The sequence below is a fragment of the Corvus cornix genome, chromosome 24, assembly GCF_000738735.6.
Source record: "Corvus cornix cornix isolate S_Up_H32 chromosome 24, ASM73873v5, whole genome shotgun sequence".
Lineage (NCBI taxonomy): Eukaryota > Metazoa > Chordata > Aves > Passeriformes > Corvidae > Corvus > Corvus cornix.
In genome coordinates this window covers 708,135-732,206 of record NC_046353.1, presented here as the reverse complement: position 1 = coordinate 732,206, position 24,072 = coordinate 708,135, and positions in this window count along the sequence as shown.

Genomic DNA, 24,072 nt, shown 5'->3' with positions numbered 1-24,072 from the left:
GGGCCTGGAGGGGGGGTACCAGCACTTCCTACTCCTGTTTTTGGCTGTCCCTTCATCTGTGCCAGGGATAATGAACGGTCCATGCCCTGGTTGGCTGCCAGGAGTGCCCAGCGGCGAAGTGGCACAGTCACCTCGCTTCCCCAGGGGCTGGGGCCAAACTTTGTAGGACTGTGCTGATAAATAATGGAGCAGCTTCTTCTCCCCACGGCTCTGGAAATGCTCCTGCCTGGCGCGGGAGAAGCCTTTGCATGGGTTTGGATATAAAAGGGTCAGGCGCCAGTGAGTGGGAGCCAAGAGACATTTATTTCATGCTGGAATGCAGAGGTCCCTGCGTGGGCACTGGCTGAGGAGCAACACAGATTTCAGAGCGGTGTCTCCTGATTCACCTTTCCCATCCTGGGGAATGGGGGGTTTGTGCCTGAACACACACAAAATGGTCGCTGCCATTGCTGAAGGAATTGTAGCGTTTCCCCTTGGAAAGCTACAGGGAAAAGAGATGATCAGATGTGGCTCATGTAACAGATGGATTTATGGATTATTTGGAGCCTCTTGAACTAATTTTGCAAATGCTCTATGTCTGCAGGCTCTTAATAGCTGCATTCCTGGCTAAATGGATAAAGAATTTGTCCTGCGGGGACTGCAGGCCTTGGGGAATAACTTATGCAAATTCTCCGGGCTGAATGCAGATGGTGATGAGTTCCCTCTCAGGACTCTGCAGACCTGCTTGGTGCAGCCCAAAGCCCAAGGAGGACAAACCTTGCAGCCAGCTTGGTCCTGGGTGATGCACCAGGGATGTGGGAGATGCCATGGGGATGGGACCACTGCTGCCCTGGGATGAGGGATACTTGTTCAGACCACATCCCTGCAGAGGGACCTGTGGTGGGACCGAAGGATGGAGCTCCTGGGGGCTCGTTTCAGTGCCAGGGCTGGTGTCCCAGGGCTGCCCGTGCCACGTCCATCCTCCAGCCGAGCATCCCGCCTGCTCCCGGGCTCAAGATGTCCTTTGAATGTTAAGGCTGTGGGTTTATTACCACTTTAGCTCTACCTAAGAGGGAGAGCGCAGGCAGAGCTGCAGCCCAGCTGGAGAGCAGGAGCCGAGGTGTTGGAAGATGCATTCCTAATGCAAGGTGGAGGGGAGAGAAATTATTAAACTCTCAGATAGCAACAGAGCTTCCTTTGTGAGAGCTGGAGGTGGGAAATTATGCTGAAGCAATGCATTGCAAATCACTCTCTGAAAGGCAGAGAAGGGCCTTTTATCCTGTGGCCCTGAAGTTTTCCTGGTATCTTTGTATGCAGAGGCATTCCTTCAGGGGAGAAAGAGAAGCCGGCAATTTTGTGCCTGATTGGCAGGCTGTCCAGCGCTGGAAAGATATTTGTTTTTTCAGAGAAGGGCTCACAGGCTGAAATCTCTCTCTTGCATTTTCCATTACAGAGGAAAATGAAACTTGGAAGACATCCTCAATGAGCGCTGCTTGGCCTCGGAGTAATAGTGGTGCTCCAGCAACTTGAGAGGAGGGATGCTCGTGCCGGTGAGCCAGAGGTGGGGATGCACATCCCTGTGCCAGGCTCGGTGGCACCTGGGGTGGATCTGGGGCAGCACAAGGGGCTGCTCAGCCCCCAGTCCCCTCCACAGGCACTGGGCATTGTCTGGGCAGAGCCCACCAGCCCTGGCTGCCCCGTGCCCCCCTCACCAGGCTCCTCCATCCATGGCAGAGAGGAGGAACATCTGCTACCACAAACGCCTCCCGAAGTTCTCCGTGACTCGCGCTCGGCATCTGCGCTGAACGAGCTTCGCTTGGCTTGCGGAGTGGATCATTCTGGAGTGGGTTCAAGAGGCGCTTCGGAATCAGGAGCAGCAGGGAAGAGCCTCCAAATCTCACTTTCTTTCCTCACTTCAAGAAAGACATTGAAGTGCTGGAGTGGGTCCAGAGAGGGACAATGAAGCTGAGGAAGGGTCTAAAGAGTCAGTGCTGTAAGGAGCAGCTGAGGGGGCTCAGCCTGGAGAAAAGGAGCTCAGAGGGGACCTTGTGGCTCTGCACAAGTCCCTGATGGGAGGGGGAAGCCGGGGGGGTCGGGCTCTGCTCCCAGGGAACAGGGACAGGAGGAGAGGGAACGGCCTCACATTGTGCCAGGGGAGGCTCAGGGTGGACATCAGCAGGAATTTCCCCATGGAAAGGGTGCTCAGGCCTTGGGAGGGGCTGCTCAGGGCGGTGTCCAAAGAAGGACTGGACGTTGCACTCAGTGCTCTAGTCTGGGTGACAAGGTGGGGATCAGTCACAGGTTGGACTCAATGAACTTGGAGGTCTTTTCTAACCTCAGTGATCCTGTGATTCTCTAATCCTCAATAAGGCATTGAGCCAGAACTTCTGCCGGGCTTCTCCTCAGCTCATGCAGAGAGTAACCAGGGATGGGATTCCATAATAACAAACACCTTTGCAGCACCTCATTAAATCACGGCGTTTCTGAAGCACAGCGGGACACTTGTGTGAATAAATAGCGCAATCTCCCTGGCTGAAGTATTTTCACATCTGAGTTACTTCCTCTGCATATGATCAGCTCCTTCCTCGGGTTTGTTCGCTCCCCTGGCTCTGCCATGAATGATTTTCACTGATGAGCACAATTAACAAATGAGAGACAAAGTTGAAAAAAACACGTCAGCCCCCCCAGCCTGCCTTTAATGTTTTAAAGTTTAACAAATCGCCCAGGAAAATGGAGCGAGGAGCGATTGCTGCGGCTGATCACGGCACAGCTTCTGCCTCCTTCTTGCTGCTTGTCTTTGTAGGTGACAAAATGACAAAAAAAGAGAGAGAAAAGAGGGTGGCCAAAAAAACCCAGTGGAAAGACATAGAGGGCATTTATGGGACCAGTGTGTTTGTGGGCAGCAGGGGATGAGCAGGGCTGCGAGATGAGGGCTGTGGACTGGATTTAAAAGTGAAGTTAATTTACTTTCATACAGGTTGCAGCCTGACGTCCGTGGGAGTTCTTTCTACAAACAGAGGGGTCCCCCAGTCTTAACCTTGGGAGTGTGAGCCGGGCTCTGTGCATGCCCAGTGGGTGAAGGGGATGGAGCTGGGCTGGAGAATGCAGTCCCCTGAGAGATCCCAGAGCATGGATCCCAGGGGGGTCCTGCGTAGGTCCCAGTGTAGGGTTCTGGGGGTTTCCCAGAGTGGGATCCTGGGGGACTCCCTGGGTGCCTCTTCCCAACCTCTCCAGCTCCCCAGCACCCGCCCAGGGACCCCGTCACACCCCAGCGCTCCCCAGCCTCCCCCACTCCACACCACCTTCCACAGGAAGTGTTTTGCAGCACGGTCTAATTACAGGGTGAATAACGGGCCCTCCCTCGCAGTTAATGTGTTAGGGAGCTTTATTACCAACAGGAGAGAGATGACACAGAAGGATATTACACACGGTGTTGCTGGTAATTATTTTTATGGCTTCGTGTGAGGTTTATAGTGGTGGCTGGGCGCGTTTGGAGGTGCCGCCACCTCCTGTTTTGGGGTAATTAATGTTTCCCGTGCCCTGTGGGAGGCTGGGCCGGGATGTGCCAGGGTCAGGGGTTGTGGTGGGCGCTGGGCTGGTGCCAGGAAAAAGCTCTCGGAGGTCTGGTGCTGCCAGTCTGCTGCCTGCACTGCTCTGCCTGCACCGCTCCGCCTGCACCCTCATCCCTCAGTGCCATCACCTCAGACCTGTTCCTTTCCCCTCTTGTCGTCCAAACTCTCCCTTGGCAAAGCCAAGCGCTTGTCTTGGCAAAGAACTCATTGCTCCAAAGAAAATGAAGGGATATAAACATCTTGAAAGGTGATGAATTCTCGTAGCCTTTCTCTAGTGAATTTTGCTTCTGTAAATCTCTCCCTCTCTTTGCGCCTGCTAATTGGTCTTAGCATTAATTAATCTGATTTCATTATATTCTCTTTAATTTGTCAAGATATCATTTCTTTCTTGGGCAAAGAAACGCTTTAGAGGGTTGTCACAATTGGAATAATTCCCCCCCCCCCAAAATTACCAGAGAAGTCATTATCAATTAAGCTAATTTGCATAGACATTAGAGTAATCATTTTAGCTTAGCCAAATTTGTGAAAATTTACATAGTAAATTGACCTTCCACACTTTCACTTAAACGTATAAAGTGCAAGAGGGACTCGCACAGGCCTCGATAGTGAAGTGGGGTTTATTTTGCAGGGCTCTCATGCTCAGAGAGGCCTAATCAGACCAAGTAAGTTTTTATTTCAGCCATAATTGCAAAACAAATAGGTCCTTCTGCAGTTTCTTCCCTTTCCCTTTGCTGAGGGGATGCTGCCCGATGTTACCAGAGGGGCCTGCTCTGCTGTCCACTCCTGGGGACCCTGCTTGTGTGTCCGATGGATCCTCGTTAGGCGGCGGGAGTGGGGGCACAGCGAGGAGGAGCAGCACGAGGGAGCTGGGACCCCCCAGGCCAAGCAGGGCCAGGCAGGGCCTGGGACCTCCAAGCACAAATGGTTGAGTTCCCATCCCTGCTTTGCCCATGAGGTGCAAGGCAGCGGAAAAATCCTCCTCTCGGCCTTCTAATCAAGCAGCCCTCTTCCCCCACCACCACACACTTTGGCCTTGAGTGGTTTTAACGGCAGCCTTCATGGTTTGATGGAGGATTTTACACTAATGCAAGGCATTACCTAGTTAATTTGGCCAGAATAGAGTGTAATTTTGCACGGTCAAAGTCATTGCTGCTTGAGCTGAAACTTCCATTACGGCGCCCTGCCCACTCTGCAGGGCCGGGGGTGCTTTATGACGAGAGTGGTGCTTTATTAACGAGTGTCCTCGCCAGCCCACCGAGGGGACGGGTCCTCGAGTGCCCCGGGGAGGAGCAGGGCACAGGAGCTGAGGCAGTGATGGGTGCTGCCGGCTGCGTGTCCCACGTCTCGGGGCAGGGCAGTGATGGGTGCTGCTGGCTGCACGTCCCACGTCCCGGGGCAGGGCAGTGATGGGTGCTGCTGGCTGCGTGTCCCACGTCTCGGGGCAGGGCAGTGATGGGTGCTGCTGGCTGCACGTCCCACGTCCCGGGGCAGGGCAGTGATGGGTGCTGCTGGCTGCACGTCCCACGTCCCGGGGCAGGGCAGTGATGGGTGCTGCTGGCTGCACGTCCCACGTCCCGGGGCACGGCAGTGATGGGTGCTGCTGGCTGCACGTCCCACGTCCCGGGGCAGGGCAGTGATGGGTGCTGCCGGCTGCGTGTCCCACGTCCCGGGGCAGGGCAGTGATGGGTGCTGCTGGCTGCGTGTCCCACGTCCCAGGGCAGGGCAGTGATGGGTGCTGCCGGCTGCACGTCCCACGTCCCGGGGCAGGGCAGTGATGGGTGCTGCCGGCTGCGTGTCCCATGTCCCAGGGCAGGGCAGTGATGGGTGCTGCTGGCTGCACGTCCCACGTCCCGGGGCAGGGCAGTGATGGGTGCTGCTGGCTGCGTGTCCCATGTCCCAGGGCAGGGCAGTGATGGGTGCTGCTGGCTGTGTGTCCCACATCCCGGGGCAGGGCCATGGCCATGCCATGCTCATGGGATCGCTCCCGCCCGGGGTCCCGCTGGGATGCCAAGTGCTGAAAAAATAGAGGACACAGAAGCTGGCTCCTCTGCTGCTGAGTAACCAACGCTGCTCTGGGCTGGCTGGGGCTGGCCGGGGCTCGGGAGGGCTGTGCCTCAGGAGGGGGTCAGCTCCCAGGGGCTTGCAGGAGCAGACGCTGGTCCTCCCACCAGGCTGATGAGATAAATTCCTTTAGTGTGTCGTCTCTTTGGGTTTGCAAATCTCCCGAATTCCCTCCTGCCATCCTGCTGCTGAACAAGGCAAGCTACAAAATTGTTCAGCCTTGTTCAAACCACTGGAACTCCCGAGCTGGGCTGACTGGCAGAACTCTGCCCAGCTGCTCTCAAAGCCCGGCTCATCTCCCCACTGCCCGGAGTGATCCTTTCCCCATGACATTCCTGGAACAGGAAAGGGGGATAATAACACTTTGGACTTGCTACAAAGGCGCTGGGGAAGGCTCTGCCATGGCGGCGAGCAGCTGGTGAGGATAATCCATTTTCCAAGCGCGTTCACATATCACAAGATACATAATTAGGCGTTGTGTCAAGGGGGAAGCAAAGAAGAGCATTGCACCTGTTTGTAACATCCTGGCGAGTGCAATCCTGCCCAGAACTCCTTTTCCAGCATTAAGGTACTCCTTAGGCCATACTGCTGTGATTTCCCAGTGATGCCTGTGAGACATTAATTTTGACTCAGTATTTGTGATTCCATTTGCTATATAACAAAGCCCAGGGAAGGATCTGGCTGATCCTGGGCGGCTTTTTAACCACCAGATCACTTCAGATCACGATCCCTTTTCCTTCTCCAATTTCCAGCATCTCACTTCAATGTTCTTCTCTGCCTGACTGAAGCACTGCCAAGGCGTGCGTGCTCGCTCAGCCCCGCAGGGCTCAGCAGTGTTCATGTTGCTGGAAAATCTGCCCTATCCTTGCCCGAGGTTGGAATGAGAGTGGGAGGGCTGGAGGCATGAGCAGGGGGAGCTGGATTCCCTGCTCGTGTCCCTGGCACGGGCCAAATGTCCCCCTCACCAGAGCGCACAGGGAAGCAGCCGCCACCTCTGGTGTCCCCGGTGCTGGGGGTCAGCAGAGCCAGCAGCCCCCGGCAGCCGAGCCCTCGCAGCAGCACAGTCATCAAAACATCAGCAAAACCACGGCAGGGCGGGAGAGGCTGAGGAACTGGCTCCAGCCCCAGGCAGCCGCCTTGGCGTCGGAGGTGGTTGAGGAGCTGCGTGCCTTGCACAAACCCGGGAGGTTCCTTGGTAAAAAACCACATCCCCTAGTGCATAAAACTAAATAAATAAACACTGGCCAGGGCTGAAATCAGCCCAGCTCTCGCCCGTGTCCATTGTGATGCTTTTGTTTGAGGTGAGGGATGTTCCACAGAGGCTGGGGGCAAGCAGCTGCCTGTGACTGCGCGAGGGAAGGGCAGGCACGCGAGAAAACACCTATTTCTGCTTGGAAAAGTCTGGCCACAGTCTGTGATTAGACTTTAAGACACATCTATCACCAAACCAAGCCTGTTCGACACTTCCAAATGAGGTCTGGCAGTCCCCGCCCCGTGGGGGTCACACCTTGCTGGGAGGAATCGATTTGTGGGTGGGAAGGCAGCGGTACCCAAATCTCTTTGTGGAGGTGATGGAGGGCTGGGTTTGGGCTGGGTGTGAGGGCAGTGGTCACTCAGGCAGGGGGACAGAGCATTCTCAGCCCCTCTAGCAGCACAGCCAGGCCCCATACACCTCTGGACCTGCCTAATTACAGCGAGGGAGAGGCGAAGGCTCTGGCGAGGTGTCTGTCGAACTGTCAGGAGGGATGAGCTCACCCTGAGTCAGAGGCAGAGACGTGGAAACTCCGCAGGAGAAAGGGAATAGCCTTGATCAGAAGGGCAGGAGCTTCATATGTTCCCTGAGAGGACTCGGTTTCCCCCGAGGCTATGCAGAGCCTGGGAGGCAGCAGGGTGCTCATCAGCCTGCTGTGCCTCCGGGCACTGTCGGTCACGCTGGCACTGGCACCGCCAGGCCCTGAGCCTTTTCCTCCCCAGCATCTTCCTCAGGCCAACCCTGGCTTTGCCCACCCCTCCCTGTGGCATGTGAGGGATGAAAGGTGTTCACCAGCTGGGCCCAGCCTTGCCCTGCTGCTCTTTGCTTCTTCGTCATTTAATTATCGATAATAATTACAGGATGATTATTTTTGGCAGCAACACAAGTCCCTCACCAATGCAAAGGGTGGGATTTTTCCATCTGGAAGAACGCAGGAACCATCCACCCACCTGTGTAGTATTTCTTGTGCCTGGTTAAAGATCATTAGAGCCTTTGTTAGCAGAGCTGACTGACAAGGGGAGCAGATTAATATTAGAACACGCTGTCAAAAGTGGTGAAAAAGCTGGATTGATTTTGTAGGGAGTTTAGTCAGAGCTGTGTGTAGAGCCCTTGGGTGGTTGCACTGCACTGAGCAATCTCCTGTATTAGCAAGTCCCTCTGGGAACAGGCAGCTTTGCTGTTTATTGCAGATACACCACTGGCTCCCCCTCCCTCAGAACCCAGCACCTGAAATCTCAGACACAGGGCTGAGTACCCGCAGCTGTTGGGGTGTCTGGTGCCCGCAGTGCCCTGCCGTGTGCTCGTCAGGCCTAATTGCACTCAATTACTGGGACTGTGGGTCGGCAGAAGGGCAGTGCAGACAGGCAGGTCCATGCCAAGAAGCCAAAGCCAAGGAAGGGCAGGGCCCTTGCCTCACAAGTCCCCTTCCTCCTGGCCACTGCCCCAGTGCAGAGCTCAGCCTGCTCTGGCAAAGGCTGGGACCCTCCCTAATCCGGATCATTTGCATCCTTCCTCTTCCACTGTCCCTTGCTTCACTTCTCTGCACAACAGAAATTCCTGCCCTCGACCCCCATCCTCTGCTTCCACTAATGCTCTTCACTTTCAAATGCTAATAATCCGCAGCACTAAAAGGCTCAGAAGTGGTTCTAGATTGTTTGATCCTTGCCCTGTGATCTACTTTCATCTTCCAGCTTTCAAACGTTACTTTGGGTTTACTTTGCCCCATTAATGCTCTCTGTATACACAGGCAGGCAAAAAACACAGGCTTTAGCTGGGTTTTGGCAGCAAATCCACCCAAACTCTAATGGAGATGTGCAAAGTTAAACTTCGGGACATTTCCTTTTCCTGGCAGTTCTTCACCCTCTGTGGCAAACACAGGCGGGCTTTTAATCTCCTCATGCATTGATGCTTCCAGAGGTGCTGCCTGGCCACCCAGGAGCAGGGGACGTGGTCTGACCCTCTGGGGACCTGTGCCAGCCCCCTCTGCCTCCCCTCAGCTGCAGGGCCCAAACTGCAGCAACTGTTTAATATTTAAACCCAAGGAGTTTAATATTTAAACCCAAGCAGCCCAGGCAAAGCTGCTTTTCTTCTTTTTATTTATTCTTTTAATTAAATGCCAATTAGAAAGGAAGAGAGAGAGGAAAAAAAGGCATTAAACACTTAAATACACACTACACCCAGGTTGCTCAAAGTTGCTATGAGCTAATTAGCTACTTAAGTGATCATTTAAAATTCCATATCAAACAATTCATAATCTGCTCCAAAAACCTGGAGCTAGCAAGGAAAATCATAGAATCACAGAATCACATGATGGTTTGGGTTGGGAGAGACCTCAAAGATCATCTCATTCCAGCCCCCTGCTGTGGGCAGGGCACCTTCCACTAGACCAGGTTGCTCCAAGCCCTGTCCAGGTGGCTTCTGCCAACCCTGGCTCCCTTCAGAGCCCAGCAAACAGCGGCACCAGCTCGGACACTGCAGCCCTTGTGGACCAAAGAGCCAGGAAGCCCAAGTGTCCCCATTTGCAGATGAGCCGTGCTGGTTTTCAGCTCTGTCAGCTCCACCAGAGGATGGCTGCTGGATTTCCTGCACGCCTTCCTTGCTGCTGCTGCTGGGGAAGCTGCTCTGGCAAGGGCTGGCAGCCCCTCACCTCGGCAGAGCTGGGATGAGGAGGGTCAGAGCTGAAGCTGCTGAAGCTCAGCCGGGGTCATGCCCCTTGTAGAGCAGAGCCGGGTTTTGCCCTCAGTTAATAAATGTGGTGAGGTGCTTTTTGAAAGTCAGGTTGCCCTCACCCGCCTGCGGGAGGGGGACTGGGCAGAGCACGGGGTGCCAGGAGCTGGGATGGAGCAGGGGGCACCGGGAGCGGGGGCAGAGCACGGGGCACTGGAGCCAGCGCAGCGTGGGGAGCTATTTATTAGTATTTGCATGTGCACTAATAAGAAAACATCGTTCCAGGCTTCAGCCCTCATTTGCCTGCCAGCAAACAGCAAAGCAGCTCGAGCGGGAGTAGCGGAGGGGGAGCGTGTTGTAAATGCGCCGGGGAGATTTCAAAGGCACTTTAAAGCGGGAATGTGGTCTGGGGAAGAGGCTGTTTTCAATGCAGATTTGTTTTTGTTTGAATTAGTTGATGCTTATTTTAAGCTCCTGTGGCACACTGTCATCTCTGGATTGCTTGTTTTCCTGTGCCAAAGTCAACCTTAATTTCTCCCCTCCTTTCAAGAGGGAGCTGTGATTTTCCCTCTGCTGCACTGAGCATCAGATGGGCAGGACAGAGCCGGGCTCTCTAAGCGATGCTGACAGGATTACCTACTGATTGCCGGAGTAAAACCCTGCATTCCAACTACGGCTGGGGCAGATGGCGCAGGAAAGCACTGGAAACTCGTCTCTAATTCCTAGTGAAGGACAAACCTCGCAGGGACCGGAGATTCGTTGTGGATAAGCTGGAAAACTTCTGCTGCTTTTCTAAAGCTCATCTGGCAATCCTGTACATCCGCAGCTGGGCAGCACTTCCCGGGGTTGGAAAGCCCTCGCATTTGTTCCCGGCCCCGTGTGGCTCAGGGGGCAACTGAGGGGGGGCCTCCGGCATGGTTTTCTTTAGGAAAAAGGGAACTTTTGGCTCGGTTTTGCAGGAAAGGGAACAGCCAGTGCCGGCACAGCCTGGGCTGGGATCCGAGGATGTGCCGCTGACAGGAAGATGAGGATGGTGAGAATTTTCTGGTCTGAGAGCATCCTCTGCCACTCTGGCAGCCATGGCATGGCCAGGGCAGGGCGTGCCGTGCCAAACCCACTGCCCCCCGAGGTCTGTCCTGGGTGCAGGGGACACCTGCAGAGGTGTCACCCCCGGGATCGCTGTGGCCACACACCAGCGAGGGGTTCGCCCTGGGGACAGAGCAAAGGCAGTGTCCCTCCCTGAAGGTCAGTGGTGGTGGTGGCACTGCCTTCACCCAGACCCCAGAACCCAGTTCAAAGGATCAAATGCTGACTAATTAGCTAATTAGTTTCTTATTAGCAGCTAATGGCCAGAAACTTCACGGGCATCTGTTGCCCTGACGGGCAGGCTGGGTGGGTGCTGAGGGGGCTGGATGTGAAGGAGGGCGCAGAGGACGGCGCTCCCAGGACCCCCCTCCCACTGCCCAGTTTGTGACATCTCCGTGTACGTGGTTTTGTCCTTGGCACCACTTCCTTTGAAGATGGTCACCTCATAAATTATTAAAGGCAAGAAGTAAAGCTCTTGACCTTTCCTCGAGCTTGTCCCAAGGCGCTCTCCTCCTGCGCCATCCCTGAGCCCGCTGTGTCTCCCAGCTCAGCCGTTCCAGGACCGGGAGCTGTGGCTAACCCTCCTTTGCACTTTAACAGGATTTTTGCAGCCTACACAGCGGAGGCCAGGGCTGCTCCTCACCTGCTGCTGTAATCTGTGCTGCTAAGCCTCCAGCTCTGTGCAGAAAGCTTAACTTTGCTTTGCTTATTTGCCTTCTCTCTTCCCCTGCATCCCACAGCCATATTTCAGGGAGAAAAAGCTAATCTGCTTCCCCTTCGGCTCCAGACAAAGGCATTCTGAAGGAGATACAAATTGCTGATGGATTGCTGTCTCTGAGCCTCAGCTGGGACAGGGCCACTTCAGGAGTCCCCAGCAAAGGGGAGAAGGTCACTTGCACAAGATGCCAAGGCCTCACACGCTGGGTTTCAGCCTCTCCAGGCGCTGCCGTGGATTAAACAGAAAATAACTGGAGAGTGGGACGTGGCTCACGCAGTGACGCTGATGGGGGGGTCCTGCCCAGGCTGGGTGGCTCCTGAACTCCTGAACCTCCACCCCACACCTGCAGCAAACAGACTCCTGAGCGTCCATGGAAGGGCATGGCCATGGCTGAGTGTCCCAGGCGCAGGCTGGAGGCTCTGCAGGGCTCCATCGGCTCCTGACTCGGGAGATAAATGTCCAACTCCAGCTGGAGGAATGCTCTGGTGAAACTGCAAAAGTAGAGCTGTTGGCTTTGGAGCTCCCTGCAAACGCTTCCTCACGGAACCCAAAATGACCGAGATTAGATGGAATTAATATGTGCGTTTTTCTATAAAGATTTCCAGCACAAGCATTTCATAAAAATGCAAATCTCAGCTGAGATTTATAATTAGGAGGGATATGTGCGGAGCTAACAAATGATCAGCACAGCCCAGCTCTCCATGGATAATTGCTCGGGGCTGGCGCGGGGTCCCACAGCAGCCTCGGAGCCTCGCGGGGAGCGCGGGTTCTCCCGGGAAAGCAGCCAGAGCTCTGCAGGAAAGAGGGATGTGCAGGGATGTAGCAAAGTGTCCGGAGCATCCTCTGCCACTTCCCTTGGAGGAGAAGGAGGAGGGAGGATGGAGTCTCACAGGCCACTTGTCCTCAGCAGAACAGTGATCCCAGTGCCTCCATGCACTGCTCCTTCTCAGAGCTGTGGATGTTTCCATGGATGTGGGAACAGGACCCCGCTGTGCTGGGAGCTACAGTCTGGAGTGAGAAGCAGAGAGCTGTGGCAGTCCAAGATGTGGCAGTCCTGTTCCCTCTGGAACAATCCCTTTGGAAGAGATGAGCTGGCACACGTTGATGTTCACAACATTTCACAGTTCCTGGAGGATCCCTAAATCCCAGATCCTGGATGCCGAGCCAAAGCTTTGCCAGAGAAATTGTTGCCATTGCTCCAAGTTTTGGGGAGGAAGTGAGGTGGGAAGGGGCAGGAAGCTGTTGCAGGAGGGCTGCTCTCCCCCAGGCAGTGCTCCACACCACACTGCAAGGCTTCATTTCCCTTCCCTCTCTGCCTTTCCTTCCGGAGGCGAAGAGGAGACCCTGGTGGAATATTAACTCCACGGTCACCAAGAGATTATTTATTACAATCATTGCTCTCGGGTCCTTTGACTCGTCTCTGTTAATTAGACTGCACGGTGTAATAAAGGTGATGGAAAGCGGAGGGAGCTGGAGCCGCTCAGGGAGGACACAGAAGCCTCCACATCCAACCTTGGCACTGGGCAGGAGGGCAGAGGGACCCTCTGGGCTGAACTGCTCATCCTGGATCCTGGAGCCAAACCCTCTGCCCCATGTCCTGCCATCCGGGCATCCCCGGGCACAGCCAGGGCTTGGCTCCTGCAGGGGTGAAGGATGCTGAGCACATCCCGGGGATGGGTGCAAGCTGGGCCTGAGGCAGAGCCGTCCTGCCCCTGCCCTGCACAAATATCAGTAAAGAGCTTGTTTAAATGGCACTTGGATCCCCTGCCCCGGGGACTCCTGCTGCAGCAGGGTGTGAATAGAGCGGCTGAGAGCCGAGAGCGGCTCTGCTCCAACAGTTACTGAAAATTTAAACCCACAAATGGAACAGATTCTCTTTGGTGATGATGCAATCCGTGTCCCATGTCACCCAAGACCTGTCGCTCCATGCAGGGGTTCCTTGGACACTGATGTCAGCTGAAATGTTGCTGTTCACTGCAGCTCTCCCTTCCAGCCAGCTCCAATGGATTCTTTGGGTCCCCAGCTGGGTGCTGAGCAAGGCACCCTCTGCTCCCTGGCGTTTTTCCAACATGTGGGAGAGGTGAGAGATGAGTCTTAAAAACAGGAAAAAATTCAGCATTGTTAACCCTCCCTCTGGGCAGCCAGACCAGATTCTGAACCCACTTGGGCCAGGAGGAATTCTCTACTGACACCTTTCCCTACAGAACCAAGGGATCCATTAAATAAATGGGCTGATGGAATGTGTCTTTCCCCCTCCAAAGCTCCCAGGTTTGCTGCAAAAAGCCAAATACCACCAAACACTTTCTTAACCTCCATCACTCCCCTTCCAGCTGCCCATGGACAGTGTTTTTGGGTTATCAGGGTCATCTTTGGCAAAAACATGTCAGTCCTTTGTTCTGTCCCTGCTGCTCTAATGAGTACTTGGGGCTATTTACAGAAACATGACAGTTTCTAGACCTGAACCTGTGCTGTGAGGTCGCTGTGCAGCATAATTTCAGCAGCTCCTCATCCTCCTCTCCCTCCTCCTGCAGTCCCCAGCTTGGTGACACTCACCAGCATGGCCAGAGGTGGCTGCGCTCATTCCAGCAGTAAAGGCAGGGTGGGAGCATCACTCCAGCTCCCTGGCTCCTTCCCAGGGCAGTGAGCTGGCTGGGAGTTTGGGAAAAGAGATTAAAAAGGATTTGGGTCTCGGTCCATGTCTCTGATGCAGCGCAGGGCAAAAGGGAGAGAGGCAGAAAGAACACCAGAGAAGAGCTATTTTATTTCAGTGCAAAAGTATCCACTTTAAATACCCTTTTTATTACATTATCTGCATAGTAATACTAATAATAGATCTTGTTGGCAGTCCTAATGAGGCTGGAGAATATAAAGTTTCCAATAAAGTTAATTGTTGCCTTTAATACTCTCATACATTTATACGTGGTAAATCTTTAAAGAAAAAGCACTCGTTTCTTTTCCATTAAGCACTCAGGAGTGGCCCAGCCTCTGAGGGGCCGAGAGCTCATGTGCTGCTGGGTCAGGGACTGCCAAAACAGTGGAGTTATCACCAAGTAAAGCTCTGTCCAGGAGTGAAGTGGGAGTAGGCAGGAGCAGAGGGGATTTTCCTTCCCTGAGGCTGACTCCTGTCTGGGATCTCCGCTGAGGAGAGTTTGTTTGCCCTGTGAGAGTCTCCAGGGACTAACACAAGCAGCTAATCCTTTCACTGAAAGCTCTCTGTAAGGCATTAGCTTAGAAAAACAACCACCAACCACGCTAAAAAACTAAACAGGACCTTTCCAGCGGGAAAATAAACATTAGGAATTGACCTGCAAAGGAGCATTTCCTGGATGCTGGGAATGCCCCCGAGCGCTCCAGCTGCTGGGGCTGGGGCTCGGAGGGGCTGAGCCCCACTGCTCCCGGCTCCTCCCGGCCCCGACGCTCCCGGCGGGGTCCCTGGCTCGCCCTTCCCGCAGGATTCCGCGGGGGAATTCGTGGGGGAAGCTGCCATCGGCTGCGCTGGTGCTCCTAACAGGTGGTTGGATAATTAAGTGTGCTTTATGCACTGTTTTGCTCAGTGTAATTGCAGACTCCGTATAAATAATTCACATGGAATTATTATACTGAGGACATCGCCCGCCTCCTCGTAATTTGCTTAACTGGAATGGGCTCTTTCATCACCTGCGGTGATTTGCTCCAGGACCGTGCAGTCACCGTCCCTCACAGGCTGACTTCGGGGGAGAGTGCTGTAAATTTGATTAAGGGGTGCAAATTGATTGTCCACTCTGCACTGGGAGGGTGGGAGGCTGCTGGATGGGGGCAGTCAGCAGAAAGGGGCATTGCTAATAATAATAAATTAATTAAACACAATAATAGTGACGGATGGCAGGGGAGCTTGAAGCCCCTTGCAGGCTCAGGAGGGATCACAGGGCTGCTTTGGAGCCCACATGCTCTGCTCCCATCATCCAGGGACTGCCTGTCCATATCCCACCAGCTCGGGGGAGGCCCAGGGTCTGTCTGGCCAGCCCAGGAGGTGATTTAGGGGTGATGTTCTCGTGTTCAGGCACAGCGAGCGAGGGCTGAGTGAGAACACGGGGATGTGCAGCACAGCCCTGTCCCACCCTGGTCCCATCGCTCCCTCATCCCCTCTCCCAGTGCACCCCAGGGCACGGGACCCATCCTGGCACTGGCTGTGGCACATCAGAGGGGTCCAGCTGCCCCTCATAGCCAGAGCTCACCCCTTCCATCCCGGGAGCTGAAATCACTCGATGAACATAAATTAAGAACGGGTTTCACACCCACCCCGGGCAGCAGATCCTGTGATTATCCCCATTTTACAATCCAGAAGCTCCAGCTTGGAGTGAATCAGCGACCTCTCCAAGGTCACCCAGCGTGTTGGTGACAGAGACGGATTCAGAGCCCGGGAGGGGGCTTTAAAACACATCTCCTTATCTTTATTTTTTATTGCATTTAAAAATAAACCACAGTTATTAAATATCATAATACCCATAATAGATTTTATACTTGAACCGCTTCCAGAGATGCTAAATTATAAATACAGCTATTATCAGAGGGAGCACTCAGAGAAATTGATAGCCAGCATTTGTTTAATGAGTGTGTGTGTACACACACATGTGTGGGGAGGGGAGCGATTTCGGATGCAATCCGGAGAGGGTGGCTCTTATGTAACGTTGAACTGTCAGCTTGGGATGCTGGGAACGTCCCAGCAGACCGTGGGGACTCAAATCTATTTTTAAAGCCTGCTTAGCACCCCCACCAGAGGATCCCAGGCTGCTGCGGCTGCAGGCCTGGGCACACTGGTACGAGAGCAGGGCCAGGAGGGACCCCAGCTGCCGCTCCGTGTGTTTGAAGGGCAAACTTAAGGTGCACAGAAGCATTTCGGGTGCGAGGCCGGGGGTCTGCGCCCCGCCGGGTGCCGCTGCCCTCGCCCCTGCACGCCCAGCACAGCTCGGCACAGCCAGCGCTGCCTCCTGTCATCCGAAAGGTCACGGCGAGTCCCAGGAAAGGCCCCGTTTAGCAGCGGGCAGGGAGATTGTTCCCGGTGACCTTTGGGGAGCGGGGTTTAATTGCACGCGAGCCGTCACTCACCGGGGCTGCTCGGAGGGGAGCAGGGACTGAAGGGTCCTTGGTGGGACCCTGCGCTCTCCCAGGTCCCTCATGGCCCTGGGAACCAGCCCCAGCTGATGCAGATGCTGCCAGAGCAGCTGTGCCAAGGTTTCCAGGGGTGACTGCTAGCTTTTGGCGGGAGGTTTTTGGGGTTTTTTTGTTTTTGTTTTTCCTGGGCAGTGAAGGAGCCTTTGTGCATGCAAAGTGCCAGAGCTGCAGGGCACAGGGCAGAGCCAACACTTCATGGGCATCACCTCAGGGTGCAGAGGGTGTCGGGCAAAGAATGGGCTCACTCTCTTTCAGCTTGAAGTCATTCCACTTGTCCTGGCTCTCCAGGCCCTTGTAAATAGTCTCTCCCACCTTCTTGTAGTCTCCCTTCAGGTGCTGGAAGGCCACACTTGCTGGGCCTTGGGCCCTCTTTTGCATGCAGGAACAATCAGAAAAATTCAGTTTTTAGTCCAGCTGGTCTCGTCTCCTCCTTTGGCTGAGCTGAGCAACACCCCCAGCTCTGAATGTGCTTCAGGAGTGTTTCTGCTCGGGGGGTGTCCCCTCCGCCAGCCACCCCTCTGATGTACTGACGCTGATGTTTCCTCTCTGGGCTCTCTTAATCTCATCTCCTCCAAAACTGCTTTGCCTTTACTTTTCTAGACTCTAAATACCTATTTGCATCCCTCAGTAATGTCCTGTTCCAGCTGCTGGGTGCTTACAGTGCAGTAATTAATGTCTCTCTGAGTTGTGATGGATGCTGGGAGGTTGGTGCAGCAGCTCTCCTGGGGGTCCCTGCGTTTAGCTGGGGGCTCCTGGGTGCCGCAGGGTGACAAGAGCCCTGCACCCACGGCACAGCCAGCGCTCCTCTGCCCAGGAGCTGTTTGGTCTCAGTGACTTGTGCTCTTTGGCAGGTGGTGAGCAGGGATGGGGAAGTGGTTTCACAACCTGCACCTCCCACCAGCAGCATTGCTCCAGCAGGGACACGGCGCTGGTGGCAGCAGGAGCAGCTCGGTGCAGGCTCTGCAGTCGCTCCCCTGTCCACCCTCGACCCTGCCCCTGCTTTATTTATTTATGTTTGAGCAGAAGCATAATACAAATAAGGCATGGCCATAAAAATGTCAGGGAAAGTTCAAACCTATTCATTACCCATTTCACTCCGATTAAAATTTCCATCAAGGCTGCTTGGTTTTGACTTGAGTTGCTTTCCTTTTAATGAGCTTGATCTAGAAAGTAAAAGATGCTAATTCATCCTTACATCTCTATCATCTCCTGGCTTTTGCTATATAAAGCATCAAGGTCGCATTCTGGGGAAATGTCTTTTTACCAAAGGTGCCATAATAATAATGAAGCAGCAATTTGTTTCAGCAAACTGCCTACAGTAATGAAGCTTAATTATAACCGTGTTATTAATACTGCTGCTTAAGGTAATTCACTTCTGAGCGGGGCGCAGAACAGTAAACTATAATTTAAACAAGAATCGAGACCTAATTTAAATCATCAGATCTGCTGTGGAAAAGGCAAACAGAGCTGGAGCTCTCCCTCTGCTGCCTCCATCACCACCCGCTCCCCTTGCAGGGCTGCAGGAGCACAGAGAGCAGTCAGGAGCAGCTGGTGGCTCTTCCTGACCTCCAACGTGCCTGTAAAACACAAAAAATTCCATGTGCCCTGCAAGAAAGGGGGTGATGGACGTGCTCGGATCTCTGTGCTCATGTGGGCCTCCCAGGACTGTTCCCTGCCAGGCAGGAATGTCACCCTCCAGTGCCCAGCCTCTGGGGAAACCTAAGAAACACCACTATTGGAATTGTATTTTTATGTCTTTCTTCCACTCTGTGATTTTAGGGCACGTGCCTGGAGGCTTGGGATCCTTACGAACTCCCAGTGCTTCCTGTCATGCTGCTGTCCCCTCCTGCCTGTCCCCAGCTCTCTTTTCCAGGCTGAGCACCTCCACCCAGGCCCATCCCTGTCCTGTGCCTCCCTGCTCCCTCCCTGCCAGAGGCGCGCAGCCTTCTGTGAACTTCTCTGCTCCTGGATGCTCTTTCCTTTCTTTTCCAGGCCTCTGCTCCCCCTTTCTCCATAACAAGCTGCCTTCCCTGTGCACGGCTGTAAGCCCTGACATCCACCTTCCCCGAATCCCTCATTATTTCTGCCTCTTCCCTGCACTCTCACCTCGCAGCCTCCTCCCCGCTCCCTCCAGCATCTCCCTGCTGCACCCCTCGCATGGCTACCCTGGCTCTGTGAAGCCAAATGACACGAGATGATGGCTCTGCTGTGCCAGTAATAGCGTTCCCTCGCACACCCCGCTTCCCTGGGAAATGGAGTGAGGAGCCGCGGCAGCCTCGCTCGCCCTCGCCATCCCTCTGCAGGGCTCGCTGTCATTCCCCGATCACAGCGTGTGGCATGTCTTCCTGGAAGATGTGGGCGTCCCGGGTTGTGGGGGATATTATCCCAGTTTCCTGGCACTGCCAGGTGTGGCTGTGCTCAACAGGCTGGCAGGGAGGAGGAGGAGGGGTGCCGGAGAAGTAAATAGGTGGAATGTTTCTTCTTGGGAAGGGGAAAAAAAGCCTCCATCACTGTTCCACTTGACTGCAGCCTCCCGCAGGCTGTTTCATCTCATATTATCTAAGCTCCAAGGGGGTGTCCAATTTGAGGAACAATAACTATAAAGTCATTTTCGGTCCCCCGCTGTGGCACAGCACATGATAGCCTGTGTAAAGCAGCAAACAGCCTCGCTGGCCGCGCCGCCGAGCCGGGCAGGGGCAGAGCGGGGCTGCCGGGGGGCAGCCGGTGCCTGGCAGCCGGAGCCCGCGGTGCGGGACCTGCCGGGAGCCCGCGGCTCATTTGGCACCGAGAGCAGCGCAAGGGCAAGCTCGGCCCCCCGGCTCCTGCGGCGCGGCCGGGAAGGTCACCGGGGCCGCTGCGCCGGCTCGCACGGAGCATCAGCCTCAGAGCTTCCCTGCTTCGGCATTTTCCTCCCAATTTCCCCCTGCGGTGCCACCGCGGGAGCGGCGCTGCCGAGGTTACACCGCTGCGATGAGCCCGGTCAAGCTGATCCTGCCTGTGGAGATGGATCAAGAGCAGGAAATCGGGGAAAATGGGACAGTTTAGTGTCCTGGCCTCAGCAATGTGCTGCAGGGGCTCCCTGCTCTGCCTCAGGAGGGGTGTGGGGGTCCCGGGCTGGGGTCAGAGTGTGCCAGAGCAGTGCTGGGTGAGCCAGGAGCTGCCTGGACACGGGGATGCAGCTCTGCTCCAGATGCTGAGCTGGACCAAGGATCCACCCCCTGGGCAGAGGGGTTACTGCTGAAAACGGGAGATGAGGAGTTGAGTTTCCTTTGCAGCTGGAAGAGGGTTCCCAGGAGCCAGGTGGGCTTTGGAGCCTCGTGCTCCCTGGCATTGCTCCCTGGCCCAGCAGTTGCAGGATGAGGCATCCACGAGTCCCCTCCCTCCAAAGATGGATCGAGATGAGTATCAGGAGAGCAAATAATAGTGGATACACCTGGTACATAGGATTTGGAACAAATCCTTCTGCAGGCTTCTTGCTAGGGCTGCTTAAAGAATAAATGGAGTCAAAATGAGGAACTCCATGACAATTTATATGGATGTTCTACACAATTCAATACTGGGGGAGAAGGATGAACCTATTACAGTAATTAACTTGTTGCACATCAAAGCAAATGTGCTAAAGTAGCTTTTCTATGCAGCAGCTCTATTCAGTGGAGGAAGAAACCGGTAAAGTAGGGGGAATAAAATGTGCCCTTCCTGCTGTCACTATCCTCTCATTTCTAGGATCTCTCCCGGGGAATTTTACACCTGTGACTGGCTGCAAATCCCTCTTGGACCCACTGGGACTCCCATGAAAGACCCAATGGCTGGAGGAAAAGTGGTGGACAGAGCATCCTCATCTGTTTGGAGCAGTCCAGCCAGATCTAATTTAAGACAGAGTTTGAGAAGGGGAGAAATAGTAGGTGCCAGGGACTTTGGGAAGAGCAGAAGTTTTAATTGGGTTTTATCTATTAGTTAATCAGGAAGTATTTCGGTGACAATTAGGTCACAGCCTCTGGCATATTTGTGAAGCAGCCATCCATCATTAGCCCTACCTGGGCTTGCAAAGTGGTATTTATGAGTTTCCAACTGGTGAAAAAGCCCTTCTAAGGAGTTAAGGTGAAAAGCACACTCTCGACCATGGGGGGAAGGCTGTCAGCTGTGATTGATGGCTGGGAGCGGGAAAGAACAGCTGTTTATTGGGTCCAGCAAGGTTAAAAACCCTTTGTCTGTCGGCAGCATCTGGTCCTGGAATGAGCTGGTGGTTGGGTTTGTCCTGCAGGGCCGCGCTGGCAGCGCTGGGGCTGCCCGGGTGTCCCGGAGCGAGGGTTCAGCGTGGACCTGACGCTCCGCCGGGAGCGGATCTGCATCCCCTGCCCTGTGTCACATCCCAGGGGAGGAGACCAGCATCTGGTGTGGCACAGGGCTGGAATGTGGTGGCACAGCCGCTCCCACATGCCCAGGAGCTGGCTGAGCCAGGCTCTCCACGGGCTGCTCTGACCCCACTGCCGCAGGGAGGGAGCAGCAGTTTCCCCGAGCCGCTGTGTGCACACGTTGGTCTAAATGAGTATTTTTTGCACAGCTCTGCCCAAACATGTTGAAGTCCTTGAAACTCAGGCAGCTGTTGCTGTTGTCATTGAGGAGGGGGGATGGAAGAGGGAGCAGCGTGGGTGATGCTGCTGTCCCTTTGGAGCTGGGGCTCAGGCAGAGCTCAACATGGACAGGAGAAGTGATCCCTCGTAGTCTGTGCAGGACACAGCGACAGCAGGGAAGCAATGGCCCTGTGAATGAGCTCGTTTCTTTTTCCTGACATGATTCTGATTGAAGAAATGTTAATTGGGCATCTTATAAACAATTTGTTCTCACCCTCCCAGATCTCCAAGGAGCAGCAGGAGTGAGTGAGGAGCAGGCATGAGCCCGATCCCATGGGATGGAGCGGTGTGGACAGGTCTCCTTGGAGGCAGGAAACGGGCAAGGGAAGGACAGCCTGAGCCAGAGCTGAATTACCGAGGAGGGAATAATCACATGGAAATTGCAGGTGAGATGAGGCCGGTTTGGCTTTCGGGCACCGTTGAGAGGAGCCAGCAGCCCTGGGATGAGCTCAGGCACACGAGGTTCTCCTCACTAAAACAAACACTCGGCTGCCGAGGCCAGCCAGGCAGGAGCCCTTCTCTTTTAATTATCTGTGGTGGAGCTGTTCAGCTGCGAGTGTATCGAGCTGCCGGGCATGCTGGGTATATCCCTCCTCCAGGTTAAGTGGTAATTACACCTAATTAGGAGCAAATAAATATTTTACATGCTTTGGACTACTGCAAGTGACCAGCAGAAACCTCGAAGTGCTGGAGAACACCTCACCAGCTGCAAGTCCTTGCTGTAGCCGTCCCGCAGGGTCCCCTCAAAGGACACCACGGGGCTTGTCTCTAATGCCTGTAAATCCTGCACACACCCCTGGAATTCCTGCTGCAGCCTCTCTGTGTCCCGGGGATTCCCATGCCTCCACTGCTGGCCCTTCACAGTGTCCTGGCAGGGAGGAGGACGCAGCACCGCAGCTCTGCCTTGATTGCGCTGTGTTCTGCGATAAGCAGCACTGAGTGTTCATTATTATTTAAACACCCCGTGCTTCCCAAGCCTTATTTGGGCGGCGTTTTTCCACAGCATATGTTGGAATTTACAGTAAGTGCAGCCGCTCTACAGTCAACATTTGGTTTCTCTCACCCACAGACTGCAGTGCTAATTAGGGGAGGTTTCCCCTCGTTATCCCGGGGAGGTCAAGCGCAGCAATTTGCATTTTGCAGAGAGCCGAGAGCAGCGGTGGTGGAGCTCATCCAGCCACAACGAGGCACAGAGATCCCGGCATGGGGCAGAGTGGGCTCAGCAGCTCAGCACAGCCACGGTCCCCAGGAGCTGGGGCTGGCCAGGCGCTCCCAAAGGATGCCACACGTTGAGAAGGAAGAATGGGAAGTAGTGGGAGTCTTCATCTTGGCTGGAGAGGTCACAGAGCCACAGAATCCTTAAGGTTGTAAAAGACCTCCAAGATCATCGAGGTCACCTCCAGCCTGGGACCGAGCAGCACCATCTCCACTAAACCACGGAGATCTTGCTCCAGAGATGTTGCTGTCGCTGTCTCAGCCCTCCTGAGTCCTGCACGTGTCAAATTCACTGCAAAGCTTTGTACCTACAGCAGCTAAGGAAGGGCTGGTGGGGCTGCTGTGGATGCCCTTGATCATCTGCCCTCTGGCATTACCCTGCATTAAACTCCCAAAGCATTCCAGGCTGGCCTGGGAGCAGGGTAAATACGGGCACAGGGGCCTGTCCCACTGTGTTTGCACAGCCTGTGGTGCAGAGCATCCAGGCACCGACTTGGAGATTGCAGAATCAAATTAAGCACCCTTCTCTAAGCCACCTCTCCCAGGGGTGATACCAGCTCAGAGGGACACAGAGCTCCCCATCCCTGGTCACCGTGGCTGCTCCAGCAATTCCACCTCTCTCTGTGAGCATACACAGCCAAAGGAAGGCGCCTGCTGAGCAGGGTCAGCCCTGCTCCTTGCTCCAGATGTGCTCTTGAGCTGTTCTCAAACTCTATTTAGGTTTTTCCACATTAATTCCAAGGAGAAGGGCTCAAGAGTTCGGAGTGGGAGAGCGGGATCTTTGATGTAGGAGGCCCTTGTCTCTGAAAAAAGCTTTATATTATTATGTAAAACATAAAGGGCATTCGTTAGGAAACTGTGCTGATCAATTTAGGAGCTCTGTCTTCTCAGGCTCTTCCCCCTCCTTTGTTTAATGAGCAAGGGGAAGGCAGCATTGCTTGAGAAATGAACTTTTTGCTCCCAGACTCAAAGTGGGGGACTTGTTGTGGAAGCAGAGGTGACACCACAGCCTGGCCCTGAGCAGCTGGGGACATGGTGAGCAGCAGTGAAGGTGGTGAAGGGGGACTGGAACCCATCGGTGCCCATCTGTCCCAGCCCTGGGAGAGGAGGGGGATGCCTGGTGAGCATCCTGTGTGCACCCCCCCACCCTGCCAGGCCACCAGAGATCCCTGAACTGCGCTCCAGAGCTGCTCCCCTGCCAGGGCCTCCCACCCCAGCCTTGCTGGCGCTGCTGCCAAAGGCGTAATGAGAAAAGTACACCTTCCCCCCAAAATCAATAGGGAGACGTGGGGGGTCACCTAATTGGAGGCTGCTCACCGAGTGCCAGCACAGCCAGAGCCCAACCGCAGCACTTGAGCCTGGCTGTGAGATCATAAATCACATTCTGAGCCCGGCACAGCCTCCTCTGCGTCTCGATGCTCCATCGATCCGGTGCCGCGCTCCCGCTGCTTCAGGGAGCAGGAGAACGACGAGGACACGGGAGCTGAGCTGAGCTGAGCTGGGCTGAGCTGGGCTGAGCTGGGCACGTGCTGCTCCAGGCTCCCAGCAATGGCCTCCAGTTGTTTTCCTTAGCAAGGAAATAGGTTGCTTTTTCAGGAAGGAAATTCAGTAGGGTTTGCTGCTTCATTCATTTGTTCTGGTGCTGGCTTTGGAAACTCTCCAAGAGTGTTGGCTAAACAAAAGCTGAGGAGCTGGTGGTGCTTGGCTTTGCCTGGCCACTGTGGGGCTGTGCAGGTCTCT